This window comes from Rattus norvegicus, chromosome 4, assembly GCF_021556685.1.
Source record: "Rattus norvegicus strain SHRSP/BbbUtx chromosome 4, alternate assembly SHRSP_T2T, whole genome shotgun sequence".
NCBI lineage: Eukaryota > Metazoa > Chordata > Mammalia > Rodentia > Muridae > Rattus > Rattus norvegicus.
The window spans coordinates 163,738,562-163,764,242 of NC_141537.1; the positions used below are offsets into that span (position 1 = coordinate 163,738,562).

Below are 25,681 nucleotides of genomic sequence, written 5' to 3' on the forward strand. Positions count from 1 at the left end.
AGGGGCGGGCCCGCGCGGCGCGTCTCCGTCCGCAATTGGTCCTATCTGCCTCGGGGGCGGGGCAGGGAGGAGCGGCACGAGCCCGGCTGCAGAGGGGCGGGAGCGGAGAACTTTCTAGAGAAGCGGTTAAACGGGTTGGGGCTCTTGGGCTGAGGGTATTGGAGCGGTTTGGTTTTTTGTTTTTACATTGTTTTTGTTAAGATTTGCTTCTCTGGTTGATAGCTTTTAGGGGTGCCCTCCTCTCCAACACTAGGACCTCTGGGATTTTGAAGATCACAGTCTTCCTTATGTCGTCCCTCCCCACCCCCACCCCCTCCGCCCGCGGCTAGCAGATTTTTCCAGATCCTTCTCCATCCTCAGGACTCCCAAGTCTGGGCCTGTCTGGTGGCCCGCCCTGTGCACCCAGGCCCACAGTGTAATAGCTGGAGACAGCCAGATGTGAAGTGGCAAAGGTCGGCCTCCCCTGACTGTGCGGCCGATGCCTATGGTCCCAGGCGTGGGCACTTGAGTAGTGTGGGAAGAGAGGTCCAGGGAGTGAAAGCGTGGGCCCAGGAGGGAACAGTTTAGCCCAGGTGCACAAATTGGACACAACTTTGCCCTCTCTGCAGCCTGGCAGGCCCACCGCATGAGTTGCTTTCTAAAATACCATGAGCAGATATGTAAGAGACAAAGACTTGTAAGTGGGGTACGTGTGTAAAAATACGTTTTCTCCCACCATACTAATTAGCCTTTTTTGTTTAGTACTGGAGCACAAAATAGTTTTAGCACACATGGAAAAAAAATTCCCCTTTCCCCCTTTACTAAAGGTGAAGGAACCTTTTCTTCTCAACCTGATGCTCCTAAGAGATGCTTGTGGAGTTCCGAGTCCGTGTGGCTAAAACCATGAAGTTCTGATTACTGAAACAGTGATGGCTTGGTCTGCTGACTTGATGGAAGATCTGTCTGGAGAGGTCCTGACTGCCCAGCCGGATAGTACCACAGTTATACATAGAGCCTGGTGAGTGCTACCAGATCTACCTATTGTATTATTGGCTTTGTGAATTTTCACTCCAGTGTAATGAACTTTTTCCGTCTCCATGTGCCCAGCATGATGCCGTTCGTTGTACTAAGCCAGAGATGGCATTAAGTAGGCAACAGGCTGTTTATTATATGGGGCCTGCGAGATTGTGCTTTTGAACCTAGGTTTGATCCCTAACACCCACAATGTTGGGAAAAGTCCTTCAACGTTGTCTTTTGACATCCACACTTGTGCCCTATTATTCCTCCCAGAGGAGTGAAATAATAATAATAATAATAATAATAATAATAATAATAATAATAACTCTTATTATAATGGTTTAAGCATGTTAAATATTTTATTGTAGTCCCTTCTGCTGGACTGTCGAACGGGATGTAGAAGTAACCCATTCTTTCCAGCAATTTATAGTCTTACGAGTTTAACCACAATCTAAGACTCCTTTGGTGGCTAGAGACACTGCCAAAGAATATGGAAGGGAGTGAGTGGCTACTCCAGTAGGGAGGGATCTTGTATACCACTGGCTTGCACACGGTACTTAACTCTCTGTTGCTCTCCTATATACCTGTTGATTGTGGGAGAGACTTTGGTTGACCCTGGGGTGTTATCTGGCACAGCAAGTTGTGATGGAGAAGCTAAGTACTAGCAGTGAGTTTGTGTCTCTTCCCTGAGAACAGCATTGTGGGCCTAAATCCTTTGATCTCATGCAGCACTTTCCAGCTGAGCACCAGCACGTGCCTGCTGGAACAGAGTAACCTCGGGTTAGAGTAGACGGTGCTTATGGATTAGCAGTAAGCAAAGGGTTGGCTTACCTTACAGTACGGCTGTCTTAAGTCGAGGCAGGTTGCCTCATTTGTTAGCCTCTGTCTCTCGTCTGTGAGTCCTGTCAATAGAGTGACCTAACACTTAGAAAGGAGGGAGTGTACCCGTGTGCCTAGTGCAGGTCTGAGCTTCCAGTGGTGAGTGGATAAGTGATGTGGGGGGGGGACCGAGGTGAGCATGGAGCACTTCGGTAAGAGGCAAGGTGGCATGCAAGATATGAGGACAGGTGTCCAGTGAGAGGGCCCTCCCTCTGTGATGCAGCTGTGGGAGGCCAACAGTCAGGCACTGAGGTCTCAGGGCAGGGCTGTGTGCATTTGGAGTTTCTTCTGGTTGTGTATGTCACTTCTCTTGGAAAAAAAAAATTAAGGGTCTTTTTTTTTTTTTTAACCTTTTTATTTTACCCATATGGGTGTTTTGCCTGTATGTATGTCTGGGCACTATGTGCATAAAGTGCTCATGAGGCCTAAAGAGGGCACCAGATCCCCAAGGCTGGTGTCAGATCGCTGTGTGTTATCAGGCAGGTGCTGGGAATTGAACCTAGGTCTTCTGGAAGAATGGCCACCTAAACCTTATATGTACTCATCTAAGAAGGTATCTTGGTCTCCTCCTCCACCCTTTTCCCCCTACTCATTTAAATAAGTCATTGTGTGAGTGTGTGCTCATACAGATATAGGTGTTTTTCTCTAGTCCTGTCCATCTAAAAACTTATTTACTGTTATGGTACTGCATGGTGTGTGTGTGTGTGTGTGTGTGTGTGTGTGTGTGTGTGTGTGTGTGTTTCAGCACGGATGTCCCACAGCACGAGTGGAGGTCAGAAAACAACTTTGTGGAATCAGCTCTCACCTTCCACCTTGACACAGATCCCAGGGAGAGAACTCAGAACATTAGGTTTGCACTGCCAAGTGTTTTTAGTGGATGAACCCTTTCCATCCACCCCTCCTTTTACCCCTCACAAACGCCAACACTCCCCTGCTCCAAGACAGTGTTTCTCTATGGCTCCTGGCTGACCTAGAGCTCACTAATGTAGACTAGACTGGCCTCAAACTCACTGAGATACACTTGCCTCTGCCTCCCCAGGGCTGGGATTAAAGGTGTGCACCTGGTTCTCAGTCCATCCACCTTTGGAGACAAGGTTTGACACCGACACTGATTGGCTGGTTGGAGAGCTCTGGAATTTCTCCTGTTTCTTCTGAAATAGGAAGTCCCTACCCTGCCCCTGCCCCTTTAAGTAATAGGTTTCTTGTTTTCCTCTTCCAAGATATCTTTCTTAGAGATTGATGCTTTTTAAATGTCTTGCATTAAAATTGTAATTTTATGTTTTCGAAGAATGATGGCACAGAAGAGAGAGGAACGTTGAAAACAAAAGAAAAGGATTCTTCAGAGAAGAAACAGACATGGAAACTAGAAAGTATGGGACAGATTTTCCCAGCATGCAAACAAAAATACTGCTAAAAATGATGAAAAAAAACTTAAAAAAAAAAAAAACCAAAACAAAACCCAACGAAGTGAAATGCAAGCAGGAGTCAGATGGGAGGGCCAGCCTGTTGAGTGTTCTGCCCCCTGGTGTTGCAACACAACAGTGTTTTATGTACTTTGCAGGTTGGAAGTCTTTCTTGCCTTTAGGTTTTCCAGTCAGCATACAAAGTAGTGCTTTCGTATGACCTTTATTTAGAGGAACCACATTTGTCTCGTCTTGTACCCTATTCTCTCCTACTCCTCTCCCCATTCTGTTTGTCCACTCTGTTTTCCCAAGAGGCCTCTCTCTCTCTGCTTCCACCTCCTATACACACATCTATACATTCGATTCCACACGGGAGCAGATGTAGGATTTGTTCAAGTCTGGCTTATTTTGCTTAGCATAATCTTTGGTTCCATCCTTCTTTCTGTGTGGCTCAGTAGCATTTCACTGTGCATATATACCCATTTTAAAACTCGCTGCACTCTTCGGCCTCTCCACAATCAGTGGTTGTAAAGCATGCAGCAGTGGGGCGGAAGCCCCATGGCCACTTCATTAAATTCAGCCCTAGGTCTTTGTTTGCTGTTGCTTTAAATGTCTCCAAAGATCTTCTGTTTACTGCTGGTGCATAAAATGCATTTTACGAGTTGGAGAAATGTTTCAGCCATTAGGCTCACAACCAAAACATCAAAATGCATTTTACTTGCTATTTTCATAACAAGACTTCCTGTGTAACTCTTACTACTATTTTTATGTTTTGGAAGTGAGGTCTCATCATGTATCCCACAGTGGCCTCAGACTTGAAGTCCTTGTGCCTCTGGCTTTCCAGATGTTTGGATTAAAGGCCTGTGCTACCAAGCATGGCTTTTTTTTTTTTTTTTTTTTTAACCATTTCCCACTGGGCAGTTCAGTGGCCTTTAAATCTAATGTAACGTTGTGCAACCACACAATGTTGTTTTTTTTGTTTGTTTTTATTGTTTGTTTTTGTTACAGTCTCCTATAGCCTAGGCTGGCCTTGACTTCTCTGTGGCCCAGGGTGACCTTGAACTTCTGATTCCCCTGCTTCTACCCCCCAGCTTCTGGGAGTGCGTACCATCCTAGTTGGCTTCTTCTTGTTTTGCCATAGGGTCTTGTTGATCTCAAACTCATACCCCCCACCTGCACCCCTAATGCTGGTATTCGAAGCACCCATTGCCACAATTCTTGTTCTAAGCAACAGGTTTGTGGTAATTTGTTGTACCTGTTGTATGTCCAATACTCAGTGTTCAGCAAAGGATGTGGACTGAGTCATTGTGACTCTCAGTCCGTGTTGTTTAGTTCTACCATATTGTTTGCTGCGGAAGGGAGCTGGGTATTGTAAGTGCTGGGACAGAAGGAGAAAGCCACCCCAGGATGTACCTGAGTATCTGTGGAGGAGGGGTAGATGAATCCGGTCCTGTAAGAGTTGAAGATGTGAGAATCCTGAAGTGGAGGCTGCTGGATTCTGGGAACCAAGAAACTGGCCTCCGAGACACTTAAGTTGTATCGTGTGGCTGGATGGGGAAGAAAGGAACACTGAGGAAGATCCTCCACCTCCTTCAGCTCCTTCTCCTCAGTTGTAGTGGGCAAGCAAATGGTCCCACCTAGTTCCATGAGCCATGATGATTCTGTCAGCAAGGGAGTGGGAGTCTGGGAGGCCAAGGCCGCCTTCTCCTTGGACTCTTTGGTTCATTTGATTGCTTGGTGTATTCACCTCCTACCCCTAATGCTGGCTCGAGGATATTATTGGAAGATGTCGTGGGTAAGCATGTTACTTAGTCTTATCAATATTTTACCTTGTGCTGTACCCTGAAAAGACAGGGGCCTAGTTAGAGTGAGATTGGGATCAGGACTGTAGCACCAGGATTCCAGAATTCACTGTTGTGTGGAACCTAGGGCAGTATACAGTTGTCCTCTGTATCACCCCTGTCCTGATGGCACATTACTCATGTGGGATCATGGTCTGGGTGGTTACCCATGTCCCTTTGCTTCAGAATCTCTGAGGCTTCAGGACCAGGACTCCAGGATGCTTCCAGACCAGTGGTGACTTTCCTGTTTTCTTTCCTTCTATCTTCCTTTGGGAAGCTCAAAATCAAAAAGTCTTTGAGGACTACTTTCCTGATCACTCTTCGAGACCAAGACTTTTTTTCTTTGCTGCCTATGTCTGGTGTTCAGTGACTGTCATAACATTTCAGTTTATCATGGGACCTGGTCTCACATGTTCCTCAGTTGTCTCAGTTATGGGTGGGGTGCATGTCTTGCTTTTTTTTTTTTTTCCTTTTTCTTTTTTTCAGAGCTGGGGACCGAACCCAGGGCCTTGCGTTTGCTAGGCAAGCGCTCTACCACTGAGCTAAATCCCCAACCCCATGTCTTGCTTTTGAATAAGATTACCAACTTCCGGGCTCAAATGGGAGATGCCTGGGGCTTTGGACAGTTAGAATCTGCTGCAGTGTGGAACAGGCATTCAGTGTGTAATGGATCCATCTGCAAGTGCCCCTCTGCTCCTCACTTGTTCTCCCTTCATTTGTCTGATCACTTAGCAAACACCTGTTTACTGAACTCCTGTGTGAGCTGTTGAATATTCGAAGACGGTGGCTGATGGTCTCTCTGTCTCGGTTGTCTTGAGCATCTAGTTATTCAGGAGCTTTTTCTGCCTCTTTGCACTTCCTGTGAGTTTGGTTTCAAATCAAACTCACTAGGCTGAGATACCTATTAACATATCAAAGCAGACACTGGCTGCCAGGTTCTCCCAGCATCCCTCAGTCCCTATCTGTTTGAGGTCCTCCTGGCTAGCATACCCCACCCCCTACCCTAGTCTGGGCATCCCGCCTCCAGCTCAACAGTCTTGCCCCTGTATAAATCACCAAATTTGGTTACACCCAGCTCTTGACCCCGGCTGCCCCTCTTGGTCTGGCTCCTCTCTTGTCCTCCTTCCCCCTCCCATGGCCCGGCTCAGTCTAGCTTCACTCTAGACTCTCCAAGATGTCTCCATCTCTACCTGTTTTCTCCCTTATATCTATAATAAAAATTTCAGCCCCTTAGGAGCAGTCATGTTCTCCTTTTATTTCTTTTTCTCATTCAGTTCACAGACGTGCATCCAATCCCAAGCTTCTCCCTACTCCATTGTCTATGTTAGGTGTTAGGCAAACTTCCAGACAATTAGACCTGCCCTAGAAGCTGAGGTAGTGCTTCTCCTTACCAGAAGGGGGCATGTGAGATCACATGACTTGGTGAAGCTGGGAGATTCTAATTGGAATCTGGATTTCGGTCAAAGATTGAAAACCCAGAAGACTAAGGACTCCCTATCTTACCAAAGGGGTCTAAGTTAAAATAAAAAGTTGTTAGTGGTAAAGGTCGGGGTCTTAATGTATAAGCAGAAATCACAGTGGACAGTGACTGCCTTTCTTGTTAAAACAGTAGAGGCAGTAACAGTGACAACAGGGTACAGTGAGGAACAAGGTAATCCCAAGTCTGCTCTTTTGTGGGACAGGGTCTCCAACAACTGCTGACATCTTAGACACAGGAACAGTGACAAAACTGGGCTACCAACCACTCAGGCAACTTGTCTCCAACAGCTGCCAGATAACTATACCACCAGCCAAGGGAGAGCCCAAACATTGCAAATGTCTCTCAGACCTCTCCACAGCTGCTGTTCCTAGTCCAAAGGTAGACCGTGTGCAGGCTGATAGGTAGAGACAAGGAAGATGGGTAATCCTTGAGTCCAGAAGGGCAAAGAGATGCTCTCTGTTTTCACCTAATTTTTGAGTTAGTTGCTTAGTGTGATAGGTTTCCTCTTTCAAATTTGTTTTAAAAATATATTCAATGATTTGTTTTCAAAAGGACAAAACCAAAAAAAAAAAAAAGTCAGTCTTTCTCTTGCCATTCCCCGTATTTGTTGTCTCTAAATCTTTTTGGAAAGCTTAAATTCAGGTGCAGTATAAACTGACTTGGGTTTGTAGCTCCTTAAGTCGAGAATCATCTGTGGTAATCACAGCCTAGTCCTTAACAGTAACGTGACTACAGCATGCTTTTGTTGTATGAAAGCCTTTATAAGTACAGAAAGAAATCTCCTGTAGTCTGTGGTCAGTTAGTTTAGATGGCATTGTTTCCTTGAACCTGGGGGCAGGGAGTGGGGAGACAGACAGCAGCTGTTGAATCTGTCAACATCATCTGCTAAGAGCAGAGAATGTGAATGTCTGCACTGGGATGAAAGGCTGTTTGTGTGAGGGGACGGTAAGTCTATCAAAGTATGAGCATACCTAGTTCGTCCTGTAGGAAGAAAATGTCTTCTTTATCCTCTGTGTTGCAATAATCAGACCTAGCATTTTGTCTGGGATGATAATGTGTATGATGCTGATGTCATCGCTCGTCAGTTTCCCACCGAGTGCTCCACATGTTTCTATGTCACGGGTAGTTTTAGTATCAGTGAACTGGGGAAACTCTGTGTAGGGTGTAGATCAAGGTACCATACATAGTGTGATCCACTTCTGTCGCTCAGCACTCAAGGTCTCAGAGGCCTGTCCACTACTGCTGTCCTGTCCACCTTCTGGCTGTGTTAACAGTCTGAAGCCTGCCGATAACACATGAGCTGTGAGTACTCCTCAAAGGCCTTTTCTGAGTCAGGCCCTAGCAGCCTCCGGGTCTGGTCCCACCTTGCTAAACTCTTGCTCAATTTTTAATCACTCTTTTTTCAGTTCCTGGTTCTGGATCATCTCCTCAAAGGCATGGAACTGTTTCTGTTCTAGCTGGTGCAGCTTTTGCTCTCTTTCCCCAGTGCTTGCTGGATGGCCATGTGCTGTCCATGTGCTGGGGGCATTCTGACCCTCCCACCTTCTCTGTATAGTTTTCATTTACTTTGGTGTATGTCTCCAAACCCACTTTAGCCCCTCTGCCTAGGAAAAGCAAGTCCGGTAATTCCCTGACTGTCAGGAACAGCATCTCCTTTTGATCCTGGTATCCAGGGCCTTGGTGCATGAAGGACTTGATGCACTTGCTGTAGAGGATAAGGGAATGTTCAATGTTGCTTGCTCCAAAGTAAACGGATGCTCCAGAGTGGGTGTGCTGGCAGGGTGGCGTATTGGATCTCACTGCATTCTCAAGCTGGGGAAGCATCTTCACCCTGTCTCTGAGTGGAAGGGCGATGGTCCCATGGTCAGGCATCAGGACCAAAAGCCTCTGATTCAGATTTCTGCCTTCAGAATACAGCTGCATTGGAAGACTCTGTTGTTCTGAGCGCCATCTTGTTTGAAGACGGGTATCTCCTGACACAGAGAAGAGGTAATAATGTCAGTCACAGCTACAAGGGATTAAGGATACAGTAATATGGTTTGTCAGGGTTGCTGAAGCTAAATACCATGTGTCTCCAATATGGAGACTAGTCACTAGTCACTGGTCACTTGGGATTATCCGATTTATTTGTGGACAATTTCACAGAAGTTTCCAAGTTCTAATGGGTGTTGATAGGTTTAGAGGGCAGATGATTTTATAAAGCCAGCAGTAGCCAGTAGGAATGTCTGATATCTAGCCAGAAGATGGGATTGGGTGGAGAGAATGGCAGGAGAACTCAGCTGACTGGCTGAGTCTAGGCAGGTGAAAGCCTGCTAGGCAGGTACGACAATCCTTTCCTCGGGCTCCATGCTTAGGCAGATCAGCTCAGTGTTTCTTATAAGTGTTCATTAACAGAGTTACCTATAATTTGCAGGTGATATTTTCATGTGGGTCCCCAAATAGGGAAGACCATAGTCTTAAGGAGCAAGACAGCCATGGGAACCCAGTGCCAAGTGTGGGCTGAGTGCTAAGGTAGGAGGTCCTTCAGGGGACTGTGATGCCTTAAGAAGCGATAGGAAAGAAGGTACTTGAACTGAGTCTTGGAAGATGATAGGTATTTTCCAGTGCACAAGGCTAGGAGGGGCATCCCAGGTAGGCCAGAGCACAGCTTTACATATGCTTGACTATTTAAAGAGATAGGAAGTTTATCCTGCCCAAAGTTCTTCCCTCTCCTCTCTCCTTTGAAGCGGACTCTATTTTCAGTATGAAGGACTTTTAACCTTTGAAGTCTAAAACTTGAGAAGGAGTCTACAGGCTTCCTTCCACTTTCTGATTGGATTTGAGGCCCATTCCACAGAAGGAAATCCACATTTTATACTACAAACCTGGTCAGAAACTCACGGCTAAGGAGATCGTGAGTGGGGGAAGTTACTTCTGATGTTTGAATGTGATGTGCCCACCAAATACTTTCCATGTGTTGTGTGTGGCCTTGCCCATGGCCACATTCTGCTGTTTGCTCTGGGCAGCACCTAGTGAAGAGGTCACGACTGGGAAATGAGTTGGGGTGCTCAGTCCTAGGGGACATCTCTCTTACCCCATCCAAGGCTCAGGGACATCATGGACGAGGGAGTGGAGGAATGTATGGGTAGAGGAAGGGTTAGAGTGATTGGGACACTGTCATCTTCTGGGCATTATATAACAGTTACCCTCTCTGACTTCCAGAAGCTCTGATTACCTACACAAAACCGGTGTAAGATTTGGCTCACCAACATTCTACCACAGAGCAGGGAACGTCTTGTGAGGATTTATAGGAAGTTAAAGGTTGCTAGGGGAGAGAGTCTCAAAAGCACACTCTTTTCCTGAGGATCTGTGGGCAATTAGGGGGTTTTGGGAGAGTTAGAAATACTTGGTTTAGTGGTGTAGCTACTCGTGAGTGTCCTGTGCCTTCAGTTGATTCGCCAAGGGCAAAAGTGAAGAGGACCAGCAGCAGTGAGGGGCCAAGGGGGGGCCATGGGTATGAATGGGGTCAAAGTGTATCGCATGAATGGAATAGCAAAGTGAAACCCACTGGTTTGTTATTAGCATATTAATAATACGTTAATAAAATGAAATTAAACAACCAAGCAAGCAACTTGGCACATTAAGAGAGTACCCGTAGGGCTTAGTCCTCACAACATTGGAGGAGTCTATTAAACTGGGATATGTTACTAGGGATGTAGCTCAGTGAGAGAGTGCCTATCTAGCTTAGCATGTACAAACCTCTGAGGATAGCCTCAGAACTGTAAACAACTGCTTTGTAAGTGGCAGATCTGGTAACATGGTCCATGTAGACTGTGGAGTGTACAGCAGAGTCCTTGGAAGAACATGAACGTTGTCTGCCACACTCTGGATATGTCACTCTTTTGATGGCGCTCTTTATTTGCATTTACATATGTGTATATGTATGCATTCACACGGATAAATAAATGTATGTGTAGTATATATATAGTCTGCCTCCAAGACTATTTATGTGTGCATATATCCACATGTGGTTAAGGTGTGTAAAATTATAGGCATTTCTTATAATTTTCTCTTATTTTTCAAAAGTATGTTTTATTTTTACCTAAAAAAATTTATGAGGGCTGGAGAGATGGCTCAGCGGTTTTGAGCACTGACTGCTTTTCCAGAGGTCCTGAGTTCAATTCTCAACAACCTCATGGTGGCTCACAAGCATCTGTAATGGGATCTGATGCCCTCTTCTGGTGTGTCTGAAGACAGCTACAGTGTACTCACATACATAAAATAAATCTTAAAAAAATTATGAGCATTTTGCCTGCGAGAATGTCTCTGTACCACATGTGTGCAGTGCCTGCAGGAGCCAGAAGAGGGCGATGGAGACCAAGGTTTTGAATGGTTGTGAGCCACCATATGAGCTCCAATTGACTTCAGTCCTTCCTACAAGAGCAGATGGTGCTGTTAAACACCATGCTATCATCTCTGTAGCAACTTGGTATTTTCCAAAATAAAAACAAGAATTATATCACATGTCTGAAAGCCAAAGGGAAAATGATAGCACAACCAACTCTGGTAGGTACCTCTCTAGACTCAGAACAAAGTGCTGGGCCTGGGCTTGGGTGGGTGGCTCTCCTTGAGTAAAGTTCTATATAGTCCCAAACTGTCAGTCTTGCAGCAGCAGCAGACCCAGGAGCAGGCTTTCTGCTTTCTGTAAATGCTGCTACCTGGCTTCAGCTGGCCATTCCTTAGGCTTTGTAGTGTTTTGTATGTGGTAACTTAAATAAAATGTCCTTGTAGTGTTGGCATTGGATGTTTGATCCCTCTCTGGTGGCACTGCTTGGGTAGGTTTAGGAGGTGTGGCCTTATTGGGGGAAGTGTGTTACTGGGGGAGGGCTTTAAGAGCTTAAGGCTAGATGCTACACCCAGTGGACTTTCTACTTGTGCTTGTGATTCAAGACACGAGTCTTAGCTCCCTGCTCTTGCTGTCATACCCTAGCTCAGCCATATGGACTCACCCTTGGAGTCGCCATGCCCAGGGTGCTCATCACAGCAGTCGGAAGGAACTAGGACACTACAGCAATGAGCTTGTAAATCTTGTTTTCAGTTTTGGTGACGCTGTTCTCATATTTTTGTGATTCTGCTTTATTTGAAGCTTGGAAGGGTATTTTTTAGAAAGGTCAGATAGCAGAATTGTAAGTGTGAATTCCTGTAGTCTTAATTACGGAGCATTGTTGCTAGCTTCCCTTCTAGGCTCTGCCCAACAGTTACCTGGCAACAGCCAGGTAGGCCTGGCTTCCTGTAAAAGGTGCTGTTTGGCTCCTCCTCTCCCTTTTATTCTCTTATCCTCTTACTCTCTTGCTCTCTCTGCCACTCTGTATTTTCTCTCTCCCTTCCCCCTACCCCCTCTTTCTCCACATGTTCCTGACCGGCCTCTCTCCTCCCTCTCCCCTTTCTCTACCTCTCCCCATCTCCCTTCTCTCCCTCTCTTCCTTTACCCTCTCTCCCTTTCTCCCTCTCTCATTTTTCCCTCTCTCCCTCTCCCTTTTCCCCTCTCCCCTCTCCCCATCCTTCTCTGGTCTACTCCATTTTCAACTCCTCTTTCCCTGTCCCTAAATAAACTCTTCTATACCTCGGGGAAGGGATCCTCAGCATGGGCCCTCTGAGGTACCCCTCCCCCTCACCATACCTGGCTCTATCAAGCATATTCTAGCTTTCTTTTATAAAACACAACAGCTATAGTTTTTTTTTCTTTCTTTCTTTCTTTTTTTTTTTTTTCCCCGGAGCTGAGGACCGAACCCAGGGTCTTGCGCTTGCTAGGTAAGTACTCTACCACTGAGCTAAATCCCCAACCCCAACAGCTATGGTTTTATATTGAATGTTTTCTAACTTTTTTATGTGTATGAGTGTTTTCCATGTATGTATGTAAATCTACCAATTTGTGTACAGTGGCTGAAGAAGCCAGAAAAGGGACTGAATCTCCTTGGGACTAGTTACAGGGGGTTGTGAACTGCCACACGGATGCTGGGAACTGAACTCAGATCCTCTGGAAGAGCAGAGCAGCAAGTGGGCTCTTATCCACTGAGCCCTCCAACTCATGTTACCAAAATTTCTTTTCTGCTATTGTCTTTCCTCAGAGACAGTTTAATACTAACTGGTCTGTTGCCTCCAAATGTGATGAGGGTTTTCAGGTCCCTTTGTGGTTACTAGACAGTACCGGTAAATCAGGGTCCCCTTTTGGAGTTAGTCTCATTAATAGAATAATTTCTGGGTGGACTGAAATGGGAACTTGAAAACAATTTTATTACAGTTTAAAAGAAACCTGTCCCACAGCAGCTGCTGTGGGGGAGGAAACCTTAACCTCAGCTGCTGCTGGGGGGGAGGAAAGTGGAGAGAGAAGCCAGCATGGAGTGCAGGCACCTGGCAGAGAAGCAGTCACATGGTGGAAAGGAGGCTTGAGGGAAAGTAAGAAGCCCACAGTGTTAGGGGAAAGTGCAGAGAGTTTAAACAACAACAACAGGAAAAGTTATGCTTTCTGAATAATCCAGAAAGGTGGGCAGAGTCAGGACTCTAAAGGCTGCAGTGTGTTTGTAAACTTCTGATCCCTTTTTTACAAACACATTAATTTGTGTTTGTGTGAGTATATGTGCATGGGCTCACATGCCAGAGCACACATGTGGAGGCCAGAACATAATCTACAGGCGACAGTCCTCTTCTTCTCTCACATGGGTTCTGGGGACTGAACTCAGGTGGGCAGGTTTGGAAGTGAGTTCCTTTACCTGCTGAGCCAGCTTGACTATTTGGAGTCCCATGTAGTCCAGGATGGACCTTACCTTGCTATGTAGCCAAAGGTGTCTACATTTCTGACTTTCCTGCCTCTGCCTTCCACGCGCTGAAAGTAGATGATGAACTCACACACCTCGGGTCTGTGTGCTGCAGAGCGGAAGCAGGGTCCGTCCTGTGCTCTGCCAGCCTCACCTCCAGCCTCGCTGTTCTTTCTGTCATTAAATATTATTTTACAAATTGTTCTTATTGACTACAGTGTCTTCTTATATATCTGAACTATAGTTAAGCGTTTGTGTATTAAAAGTATTTTGAATTTTTTCTATATACAGATTTAACAATAAGCACTGGTGTGTGTAAATGCTGTGCACATTTCTGGTCAAACATACTTTTAAAAGCTTATTTTTTCCAAGTATTTAACTTTTTTAAAAACTATTTTAAAATTTTAGTATGTGTTTTCCTTTCTCTCTTCTTTTTTTAAAAAGACTATTTTATGTATGTAAGTATACTGTCATTCTCTTCAGACACACCAGAAGAGGCATCTGACCCCATTACAGGTGGTTGTGAGCCACTGTATGGTTGCTGGGAATTGAACTCAGGACCTCTGGAAGAGCAGCCAGTGCTCTTAACCACTAAGCCATCTCTCCAGCCCCATGAGTGTTTTTCTTATACCATACCTGCACTTCCCGAAGAGGCCTGAAGGAGGGCATCAGAATTCCTGAACTGAAGTTACTGATGGTGATTTTGAATGAGAATGGCCCCCATAGACTCATATGATTGAATGCTTGGTACTCAGAACTGTTTGGGAAGGATCAGAAGTGTGGCCTTGTTGGAGGAGGTGTGTCACTGGGCAGGTGGATGGGCTTTGAGGTTTCAAAAGTCCATACCAGGCTCAGTCCTTCTCACTGCCCACAACTTGTGGGTCAGGTGTAAGCTCTGAGCTACTTACTGCTCCAGGGCCATGTTTGCCTGCCTGCCTGCTACCATGTTCCTTGCCATGATCTTGATCTAACCATCTGAAACTGTAAGTGGACATCTAAATGCTTTAAGTTGCATTGGTCATAGTATCTCCTCACAGCAATGGAACAGTAAGTTACCAACTGCCATGTAGATTCTGGCAACTCAGGTCCTGTCCAAGAGCAAGCAGTAAGTGTTCTTAACCTATACGCCATCTCTAGCCCATCAGATTCTTCCTCCTCCTCCTCCTCTTCCTCCTCTTCCTCCTCCTCCTCCTCCTCCTCCTCCTCCTCTTCCTCCTCCTCCTCCTCCTTTCTAATAAATACTATATGGCAATTGAAAGAAGAACCTGTATAGAGTTATGATGAATTCTGATTCGTGTGTTCAAGTAGCGGCTACTGGATTAGGTCCAGGTTATGCTTCATAAACTTTGTTGCTAGGCTGTGGTTAGCAATCCAGTGTTTCTGAAGACATCTTCTCTATGCCATGTACCTGCCCATGTGGTGTAACTGAGGACAATAACAAGGGACAGACGAGTTGGGTTTAAGAGTCCAGGGGAGTCTGCACATTGTGGAGAATGGGTGATGTCCCGAGGGAATGCTTGTTATTAGCATGAGCACAGCCATGTCAGGACCTCAGTGCTCAGATACATGGGAGTAACAGTCCTCCCTGGGTGAAGCTTGGGGACAGCAAGACTTTTCTCTGGTCCAAATATGAGTGTTTACACATTTCTGGGGTGTAGTGTAGTTGGTGTCCATCAACACAGCCTACCTGATCCCAGCTTCTCTGTATATATGCCTGCCGTTTTGTTTTGTTTTTATTCCTGTGTTCCTTCAGTCAGGTTTCCAGAACCAAGCCACACTGGATGCAGCAGACCCTGAGAAATGGACTGGGGCACATAAGGCTGGAAAGAAAAGGCATTGAGAGATATTCCCAAGTGGGTGCTCTGTTCTGGGGACTAGAGCTGGGTGGTGAGCGAGAAAAGGAATCAAAGATGGCTAGTGGTGTAAAGTTAGTCTTGGTGCTACCTCCCAGCCCCATGCTCCCAGAGATAAGACTGACTCAAAATACATTTACAAATATCCTGGCCATATGGCTAGGCTCTTCTCTGACTAAAGTACTCCATTTATTTTAACCTACACTCTGCCACATGGGTGATTACCTGTGCTCAGGTATGTGTCAGTCTCCTCACATCTTCCCAGGCAGATCTCCCAGAATTCTGCCTTGTGGATGTCGCACCTCCCATTTCCTGCCTAAGCATAGGCCAAAGGCTTTTTAATTGACAGGTGATGCATTCATACAACACACAAGACAGTCTATCTACATGGAGACTTGAGTGTCACCTGGAGATATGGATACAGTTTGAGTGGAGGAGGGAAGGTGAGTTCATAGGATGGCACTACGTTGAAGTACTGTCGATAAATAAAGATGTTAAGATAGAAATGAGCTCGACATCTCATGCCCTGGAGGTACAGACAGACCGACATTTTACCCTAAAACTTGTGGACATTGATTCTGAACCCTGTGTTTTTTTTTCTGTCTTTTTTTTTTTCCACATGGAGAAGTTTAATGAGACAAGAGTAGAAGAAGAGAGGAAAGGCGGCCGACCATGGGCATGTGGGAAGGGGAAAGGGGGCAAAAACAGAGAAGAGCAAAGAGTAAGAGGGGGGTAAGAGCTTTTTTTCTGTCTTGTATGCAGCCTCACCTTGCTCATCCTTAAAAAGGTGTGTGTGATCCGTGCGTGAGTGTGGAGGCACGTGCACCATAGCATGTGGAGATTAGAAGACAACTTCCGGGGGATGTTTTCTCTTTCTTACTGTGGGATCCAGCGGGTCACCAGCCCAGCCTGCTCATCCTAGTTGTGTGATGTCTGATGTTTCAGGTGCAGCACAGTTTCCATCCCTCTGACCTAGTGATTGAGCAGCAAGTGCTTAGAGTTAGATCTCCTCACAGGAAACAAGTTACATACCAGGGCTAGCATGGTTCATATTTTATGTGTAAATCAACTATAAGAATTGTGGAGCTGTTTGTCCCTTTGAGGATTAGCTGATGTGGGGACCAGCAGAATACTGTGTACTCTGAACTCTGTATCTTCCCTTTCTGCAGTGAACTATTAGAGCTCCTAGTGGGAAAAAGCCAGAGGACCAGGGAATCCTGTTGATGAAATTCACACTCCATGGCTTCCCAAAGCATTTTAGAGTGAAGAGGGTGCAGGAAAGACCTGGGGAGACTTAGCACATTGCATATTTCACTCCTGTGAACATAGTGAGTGCTGTTCCCCCTCCCCATTTCCTGAGTTGTTTTCATTCTTTGCTGACAGAAGTCTAGTCATTAGTTACTCTTTCTCAGGGAAGGTTTTTTTTTTTTTTTGGTTCTTTTTTTCGGAGCTGGGGACCGAACCCAGGGCCTTGCGCTTCCTAGGCAAGCGCTCTACCACTGAGCTAAATCCCCAACCCCGGTTTTTTTTTTTTTTTTTTTAAGGTAGGCTCTCAGTATGTAGGTCTGCATGGCCTAGAACTTGCTATGTAGATCGGGCTAGCCTTGAACTCAGAGAACCTCCTGCCTTTCGTCAGTTAAGGCTTTAAATAATAAATTCCTTAGTAGATATGAAATATCTTCATTTCCCCCTCTTTTAAAGCCTTTTAAAATTATACTTATTTATAGTGTGTGTGTGTGTGTGTGTGCAAGTGCATGTGTGTTCATGTGTGTGCACTTGTGTGTATGTGCCAGAGGTTAGATGATTCTATTTCTGTTTGAGGCAGGGTCTCTCACTGATTCCACTAGGCTAGCTGGCTGGCTTGCAAGTCCAGGGGTCTGCCTGTCTACCTCCCCAGTGCCAAGATTATTACAGGGCTGCACTGCAGTGCCTGGCATTTTTAAAAACATTTATTTATTATGTATACATCATACAGCTTTCTGCCTGCATGTATGCACCTGCAGGCCAGAAGAGGGCACCAGACCTGATTATAGATGGTTGTGAGCCACCATGTGGTTGCTGGGAATTGAACTCAGGACCTCTGGAAGAGCAGACAGTGCTCTTAACCTCTGAGCCATCTCTCCAGCACCCGTGCCTGGCATTTTTAAAGAATTACATTTGCTTGTTTACTGTGTGTATATGTGTGTGGGCACATGCATGCTGGAGCACACATGTGGAGTCAGAGGACATCTTGAGGGAATCGATTCTCTCCTTTCACCATGTGGGTCCTGGGAACAAACTCAGGTTGTCAGGCTTGGTAGCAAGGGCCTTTACCTGGTAGACATTTACCCCACCCCAGTATTTTTTTTTAAACCTGAGGAGTATATTCCCTATTTTCCTTTTATCAAATTCAGGGTATCTGCTCTTATAGTGAAGTCCTTGATCCATGTGGAGTTGGATTTTGTGCAGGGTGAGCAAGAAGGGTCTAGTCTTAGCGGCAGCATTAGCTGAAGGATCTGTCTTTTCTGCAGTGTGTGTTGTTGGCCTCTTTGCCACGTTACTGGTGGCTGTGGGTGTGAGCTTGTGTGGGGTTGTCTTGTCCCATCCTACTGATCAGTGTGCCTACTTTTTTTTTCCTTTTCTTTTTTTCGGAGCTGAGGACCAAACCCAGGGCCTTGCACTTGCTAGGCAAGCGCTCTACCACTGAGCTAAATCCCCAGATCCCTTAGTGTGCCTACTTTTAAGCTGTTGTGTCGTGATGTTTTTATTACTATAACTCTGTGGTATACTTACTGTCTTCGATGGTGATATTGCTGCTAGTTTTAAAACTTTAATTGTTCAGGGTTGCTTTGGTTTTCCTGGGTGTTTCGATATGAAATTTATGAATATCTCCTTCAATTTCTGCAAACAATTATGTAAGAACTTTGATGGCAATCAGAATGAGTCCGTAGACTGCTTTTGGCGGATGATCATTTTCACATTATCCTTGCCAGTCCTAGGTCTTTCCATTTTCTGCTGTCTTTTTCAATGTCTTAAAGTTTTACTGTTCAAGTCTTTGCTTTCTTGATTAGAGTTACCCCAAGATAAATTATCTTTGAGGTTACTGTGAACAATGCAGGCTCCCTGGTTTCCTTCTTAGTGTGTTATTTGTTGCATGTGGGAGGACAACTGTGATTTGTGTGCTAATTTGTATCCTGCTGTAACTGCTTGGGGTGTTGTGTCCACTCCAGTTCCCAGTTAATACACTGAGGCTTATTTACTTATGCATTAATGCCTAGGCCTTAGACTGCTTGTTCCCCAACTAGCTCGTAACTCAACCTGTTTATGCTATTCTATGTTTGCCACATGGCTGGTTACCTCTCCTCAGTTTCTCCAAATCTCAGTGGTGACTCTCCTGCCTGGGTCTTTCCCAGAACTGTGCCCGACTCCCCCCCCAACTCTTTCTGCTAGAGGTATAGCCCCCTACCCTACCCCCTTCTCTCCTTCTTTGCTATAGCTATTGGCCTTTTATTAAACCAATCAGAGGGGAGAGGGAGTGCTTACAAAATATGATGTAGCTATATGAATAACAATACCAAAGTTTGGTTTGTACTTTACTCTCTGCTGGCACAGACATCAGTATTTGAATAATACAGTCTTTCTATACACAGTGCACCAAAAGATAGATCACCCTAAAATCCTGCTGAGTGTGTTTATCATCTGTAGATTTCTGGTGGAGTCATGTATAGAGCCATCTGCAAACAAGGATACTTTGACTTCTGTTTTTCCTGTTTGTATCCTTGTATCTCCTTCACTTGTCTTATGCTGAGCTAAAATGTCGGTCACTGAAGAGGAGTGGGGAGAGTGGACACTTCTGTCTTGCTCCTTATTTTAGTGGAAATGCTTTGAGTTTTTCTCCATTTAGCATGATTTTGGATCCAAGCTCACTGTATATTGCCTTTATTATGTTGAGACATGTTCCCTATGTCCTTAAATTCTCCAGAACTTTTATGATGGGATGTTGGGTTTTGTCAGAAGGCCTTTTCTGCTTTAGGTCTGCAGACTCGTGAAGGCTAAAGAAGTGGAGTTGGCTCTATGCTTTCTTTTTCTCCTACCCCTCCCCATCTCCTGCCCCCTTTCTTTATAAATTGAAAAAATGTCTCATCTGATGTCTCCAATATTTTTAACATGAAGGGGTGTTGTATTGTCAAATGCTTTTTCAGCATCTAATGAGATGATCCCCGCCTCCTGTTTGATTTTGTTTATACAGTGGATTACATTGATAGAGTTTTGTATATTGAACCAACATTGCATTCCTGGGATGACGCCTACTTGATTGTGATGAATGATGGTTTTGATGTGTTCTTGGATTTGGTTTGGGAGAATTTTGTTGAGTATTTTTGCATCAATATTCGTAAATGAAATAGGTCTGAAGTTCTCTTTTTTTGTTGGGTCCTTGTGTGGTTTAGGTATCAGAGTAATTGTGGCTTCATAGAAGGAATTAGGTAGTGTTCCTTCTGTTTTTATTTTATTTTATTTTATTTTATTTTATTTTATGGATTAGTTTGAAGAATATTGGTATTAGCTCTTTGAAGGTCTCGTAGAATTCTGCACTAAAACCATCTGACCCTGGGGCTCTTTTTGGTTGGGAGGTTTTTAATGACTGCCTCTATTTCTTAGGGGTTATGGGACTGTTTAGATAGTATACCTGCTTTTGATTTAACTTTGGTAAATGGTATCTGTCTAGAAAAATCATCCATTTCATCTAGATTTTCCAGTTCGGTTGAGTATAGGCTTTTGTAGTACAATCTGATGATTTTTTTGAATTTCCTCTGTTTCTATTGTTACGTCTCTCTTTTTATTTCTGATTTTTTGAATTTCCTCTGTTTCTATTGTTACGTCTCTCTTTTTATTTCTGATTTTGTTAACTTGGACACTGTCTCTGGGCCCTTTAGTTAGTTTGGCTAGGGATCTGAAGATCCGAGGGCCAGCAGAAAGAGTGGAAACAAGCAACCTCCGGAGGTAGGAGGTGGGGGGACCCTCTAGAATGGGACCTGGGAGGTGAGAGAAGCACAGAACTGAAAGGGAGGGATCTTAGATGAAATACCCAACAGTGGGGAGAGGTAACTTGTAGAGTCCACACCTCCGATAGAAAGACAGGGCAACAAGTGGAGGGATGATTATCATCCCACAGTCAAAAACTCTGACCCAGAATTGTTTCTGTCTGAAAGAACTTCAGGGTCAAAAATGGAGAAGAGCCTGAGAGAAAGGAGGTTCAGCAATGGCCCAGCTTGGGATCCAGTTCAAGGGGAGGCTCCAATGCCTGACACTATTACAGATGCTATAGTGTGCTTACAAACAGGAGCCTAGCAATGCTGTCCTCCAAGAGACCCAACAAGCATCTGAAAAGAGTCAGATGCAAATACATCCAACCAATGGACAGAAGCTGCTGACTTCTGTGGTTGAATTCTGTGGTTGAATTAGGGAAAAGCTGGAAGATGGTGAGGAGAGGGTGACCCCATAGAAAGACCATCAGTCTCAACTAACCTTGATCCCCAATATCTCTCAGACACTGAGCCACCAACCAGGCAGCATACACCAGCTGATATGAGGCTTCCAACATATATACAGCAGAGGACTGCCTGGTTTGGCCTCGGTGAGTGAAGATGCAATTAATCCTTGAAAGACTTGAGGCCCCAGGGAGTGGAGAGGTCTGGTGGGGTGAGGGTGGGGTGAGGGTGGGGTGAGGACATTCTCTTGAAGATGGGAGTTGGGAAGTAGGGGGATCTAGGGGGGAGGTATGGGATGAGGAACAGTCAGAGGGCAGACTGGGAGGAGGATAATGACTGGACTGTATAAAAAAGATAAAAGAATTAAAACAAAAAAGAAAAAGTATCTCAATGTGTAGCCCTAGCTGACATAGAACTTTCTTTGTGGTCATCTCAAACTATGATCTTAATTGCCTCAGTTTTCTGAGTGCTAATCTGTCTTTGAATATTGACATGTTTTACTTAATTTTTTTACATTTATTTGCTGTCTGTCTCTCTCTGAAATGTATGTCTTTAGGTGTGCATGTGTTACAGTGAACATTCAGGAGTTGGTTTTCTCCTTTCATCATATTGGTAGGTCTTAGAGATTAAATTTAGGTTGGCAGGCTTGGTGGTAAGTACTCATATCCTGTGAGTACTGGATAGCCCTTTTGGAGACAGTATTTCATCATCCTTGGCTGGTATTTACTATATAGCTATGGCTAACCTTGAACTCCTAATTCTGTCTCTACCTCCTAAGTGCTGAGATTACAGGCATATGTTACCACATACCCAGTTTATGTGGTGCTAGAGATAGAATGCTTTCTTATGCAAAGTAAACCCTCTGCCAACTGGACTACATTCCCACTTCATAAAATAATGAGATTTTCTATATACAGTTTATCCACTTTTGTATGATGAAAGATGGCATGATCTTTGTAAAATAGAAGTAAATAAGTAAAATATGTATAAATATATAAATAAATACATGTAAAACAAATGCCAACTATAGAGCTTATTTTTTACTAATTATATTTTAATTATACATATTTTATTTATGGGCCACAGTATAACTCAGATCATTTGTACAGTATACAATGAACAAATCAAGATAGTTATAGTCTACCTCTATAAACAGTACAAATTTTTACTGAAATAACAAAGTATATTTTGGGGTACAATATGATATTAGTGCATGTATACAATGAATGCTGATCAGGTTTCAGTACCTAGTATTTCCATCCTCTTGTCAATACTCTGATTAGAGCTTTTGAGCTCCTTTTCTAGTTCTCTATAAACTATACAATAGGAGTTTTCAACTGTAGTCACCCCCTGTGCCGTGGAACACTAGAATAGAACGTGTTCCTTCTATCTGATGGAAGGAGACAAATTTTCTTCCTTCCCTAGGAGTCAGTGGATAGAACGTCCTGACAGTGGGTCTTGCTCTTTCTATACAATTAGTTTCTTTTTAACCTGTGTGTGTGTGTGTGTGTGTGTGTGTGTGTGTGTGTGTGATCTGCATGAGCAGTATGTGCTCTTCACTGGTGAGCATTCTCTCCAGCCTCCCAAGTTTGTTTCTTAATCATAGTGTGGGTCTGCTTTGACTCTAGGAACACAGTGGCAAACTAAGTTGGTGCCCCTGCTTTTGTGCAGCCTCCACTCTGATGGGAGAGGAGGACTGTGCCCTACATAAAACCATGTGAAAAGGCTAGGCTGACTCCATGACAAGCTTCAAATTGATAGTCCAGGAGACTAGGCCTAAAAACTGGACAAGCCCAGGCAAGCCACGCAAGTCGGTTACTAGAAAAAAAAAAAAAAGCCAGAAAACAATAAACCAACCACCAACCCAGGATTCCTCAGCAACAGTCTGGAGCCACTACCACCACACCCGGCTAACATCTTGGCAGTGCCTAGAGAATGCCAGAGAAGATGAAGCCGCCTACCCCAGGATTCCCTAATGTGTTTTAAAGCTGGCCTACAAGCTCACTTGGTTTTCTCTCTATCTTGGTAATGAGGGACCCCCAACATGCTAGACTTCTGCAGAATAAAGCACTCTTTATGCTTACATACTATTTGAGTCCTGGGTATCATTCTCTGGTTAATCATAGATTCTTACATACGTATATCTTAGCGACACAGCAGAGAAAGGCGAGGGCGTTGGGAGTGTTTGAGGAGGTGTGAGGGAGCTATACTGGTGACCAGAAAATGGTCCTCCCGTGCAGTCTGTGGGAAGTAGTTAATCTTGTTAATTTGCTGTAGTTTTGAATCATTGAGGAGACAACAGCAACAACCAAAACAAAACCCTTCTTAACTTCTGTCGGGTTTTTTGTCATAGCAATGAAAATAATAGGTCGGAGAACGGATGTGGAGAACGGAGTCAGCACTGGGCTCAGCAACATCATTTGTTCTTGGGTCACTGGACGTGATTTTCAGAAGGACTGTGGGCAGTGGAAGCCTGGCTCATGCTGTTTCTGAGGGACTGAGAACTATTGAAACTGAATCTGGGAGATGTCAGAGCTGGAGAGCAGGGAGGAATGCTGGGAAATAAGGCTCCACTTCTAGTTGATGATCTAACAGCAGTCGATGGATATTGGGGGAAGGGGAATCATTCTTCCCAGCTGTGCCTGATGATAGGTCGCTCATGTTGTGGTGGGCGGCTGCACACACATGCATGCAGACAGCACTCTCTAGGGACAGCAGGTTATTAAAAATCGGATGTGAAGAGTGAGAGGGGGATGGGTTCAGGAGGAGTTATGTGGAAGATCCATTGTATACATGCACGACATTGTCAAAAAGGTATAAAGGTTATTATTAAAGGGAAAGCAATCCAGTGAGAACAGTCTGCAGAATGGAAGGAAATGTTTGATAAGTACATGTAACAGGATTAAAGAGCGCAAAAAACCCAGAATATCAAGAAACAAACACCCAAATAAATAGGCGAGTGAGACGAACACAGTTCTTAAAAAAATCATGTACCAATGGCCAGTGGCACCTAAAGGAATGCTTGGCCTCACTGCCACCAGCAACTAAAAACTACATTGGTATTACATTTCACCACAGTCAGAAGAACAATTTTTATGGTATAAATTTTAAAATCATATGTAGTTTTTTAAAATTTACATTTCAGCCCCCTCACATCCTCCCCCCATCTCCCTCCCACAGTTCCACATTCCCCTTGCCTCCGAGAGGGTGATCTTTAAGAAACAAATCAGGCATGGTGGTGCACACCTTTTACTCCTGTGCTAGAGACAGAGGCAGGCAGAGCTCTGAGACCAGAATCTACATACTGAGCTCCAAGCCTCTGAGGGCTGTGTATTGAGATCCTTCTCAAAACAAAATAAAACACAGATTCTGCCTAGGATGTAGAGAAAAGGGAACCCTTAGGTACTGCTGAAGGAAGAGCCATCAGCTTTAAGTAGTAGTGGTGGCGGCGGCAGCGCCACTCCTGGGTATTTTTACCTGGACTCTAAGTCGAGATAGCACCGACACTTGGGCATAGGTGATTATTGTAGCCTTTCACAAACAAAGTTACAGAACCAACCTAGGTGTCCACCATCAAAGGACGGTTAAAGAAAACACGGCAGATGTACACAGTGGAATACTATTCAGCCAAGAAGAACAACAGTGGAAATAAAACATACTAAGTGCATAAGGTCAGACTCAAAGCCAAATAGCTCATATTTCCTCTCATTGATGGAGCCTAGGTTTTATCAAGATACATGAAACATGGATGCATATATGACACAGAAGACAGCTGAGCCAAGGGAACCAATGAGAGGAGTGGAGAGGGTAGAAGGGGCCAGGTGAGATCATGGATATTCCGTACTTGCAGGAAAATGTCCCGTACACACTACTGTGTCTAACAAATATATGACAGCAACAGCAGCGAGACGTTAAAAACATTAAAAAAGTTAGGTAATGGTCTGGAGAGGTGGCTCAGCAGCGAAGAGCGCCTGCGTTTGGTCCCCAGCACTCAATGGTGACACAGTGTAACTCCATTTCTAAGGGGAATCCCATGTCCTTAGCTCTGTGGGCACGTGTGCACATGCAGTGAAAGCTGTCATGCATGTAAGCAGGAAGTAAATCATAAGAAAATGAAGACGGCTATGGAAAGGAGCCGAGTGTCTGTGAGCTGCAGTGCTCGTGGACTCATCTGGATATCCAAACCTCCTCTACTTTTGGGCACGTCAGCTCCACCCACAGTCACGTCCGCCTCTGGTCCACTGAGTTTGACTACTACGGGTCGCACTTGGGAGTCAGTTCACCTTAGGGATTTACATTCTTGTCTTTTCCTTCCCATGGGGTTGTGAACAACCAGCACATTCGTAAATAGAATGTTCCAACCCAGAGCCAGCTTGCTTCTATCCCAGTTGTTGGGGTTTGGGCTTACCTGTCTGACAGGATAAACTCTGGAAGGGTTCTCTGTGGCAGAAAGGAGAAGCAGGTGCAATCATGGAGTTTAGTCACCATTTTTGACTCCTCTACCTATGTGGGATAGACATTCCCAGGCCCGAAAATGTGCCCTTCCTGTAGTTTTAGGGCCGCCTGTTTTACCCCACTTAGCTCAGAGGAACACTAGAGGGCTCAAGTGTTCTGACCCAGCGAGAATGTTCTCCAGGCAGCCATGCCTCCAAGAGAGAGGCCTTGAGCATTCCAGGCCCAATAGAGGCAGTTAGGCTGCTGCTCAAAACCCGGAAAGAGCAAGCACTAACCGTGAACGGAATTCCATAAACCTCTGGAGGAACTCCACTCCCAGCTCCCTTTGCTGTGGGCACATGCAGGCAGAAGGCCCTTCTTTCGTCATCCACCCTGGAGCTGCTGAGCCCCTCTGTTGTAAATTCTTCTAGCAAATGTGTGTTTTCCTCATCCTGGCATTGACCACTTCTTTTCTTTGAAGCCCAGCCAGGCGCACGTTGGAATGGTTTGAAGAATTCCTTATCAGAAACATC

At 44.8% G+C, this 25,681-nt stretch overlaps 2 long non-coding RNA genes across 4 annotated transcripts in view; one reads left to right on the forward strand and one right to left on the reverse strand.

The window, feature by feature from the left end:
* Positions 1-104: 104 nt before the first annotated feature.
* The window catches only part of LOC102554670 (uncharacterized), a 52,873-nt gene continuing 27,296 nt past the window's right edge, over positions 105-25,681 (forward strand). The window contains exons 1-3 of one of the 3 annotated variants that reach the window (XR_015687026.1): positions 105-685; positions 807-997; positions 8,510-11,097. This is a non-coding gene — a long non-coding RNA (uncharacterized LOC102554670). Of the gene's footprint in view, positions 686-806; positions 998-3,163; positions 6,353-8,509; positions 11,098-25,681 lie in introns of those variants that run through there. The other 2 variants (XR_015687024.1, XR_015687025.1) reach the window with 2 other exon arrangements.
* On the reverse strand, positions 6,353-25,386 carry LOC147995078 (uncharacterized). Its single transcript, XR_015687029.1, has 3 exons — positions 25,123-25,386; positions 16,015-16,218; positions 6,353-8,572 (listed from the first exon to the last, which is right to left on the reverse strand). It is a non-coding gene; the product is annotated as an uncharacterized LOC147995078 (long non-coding RNA).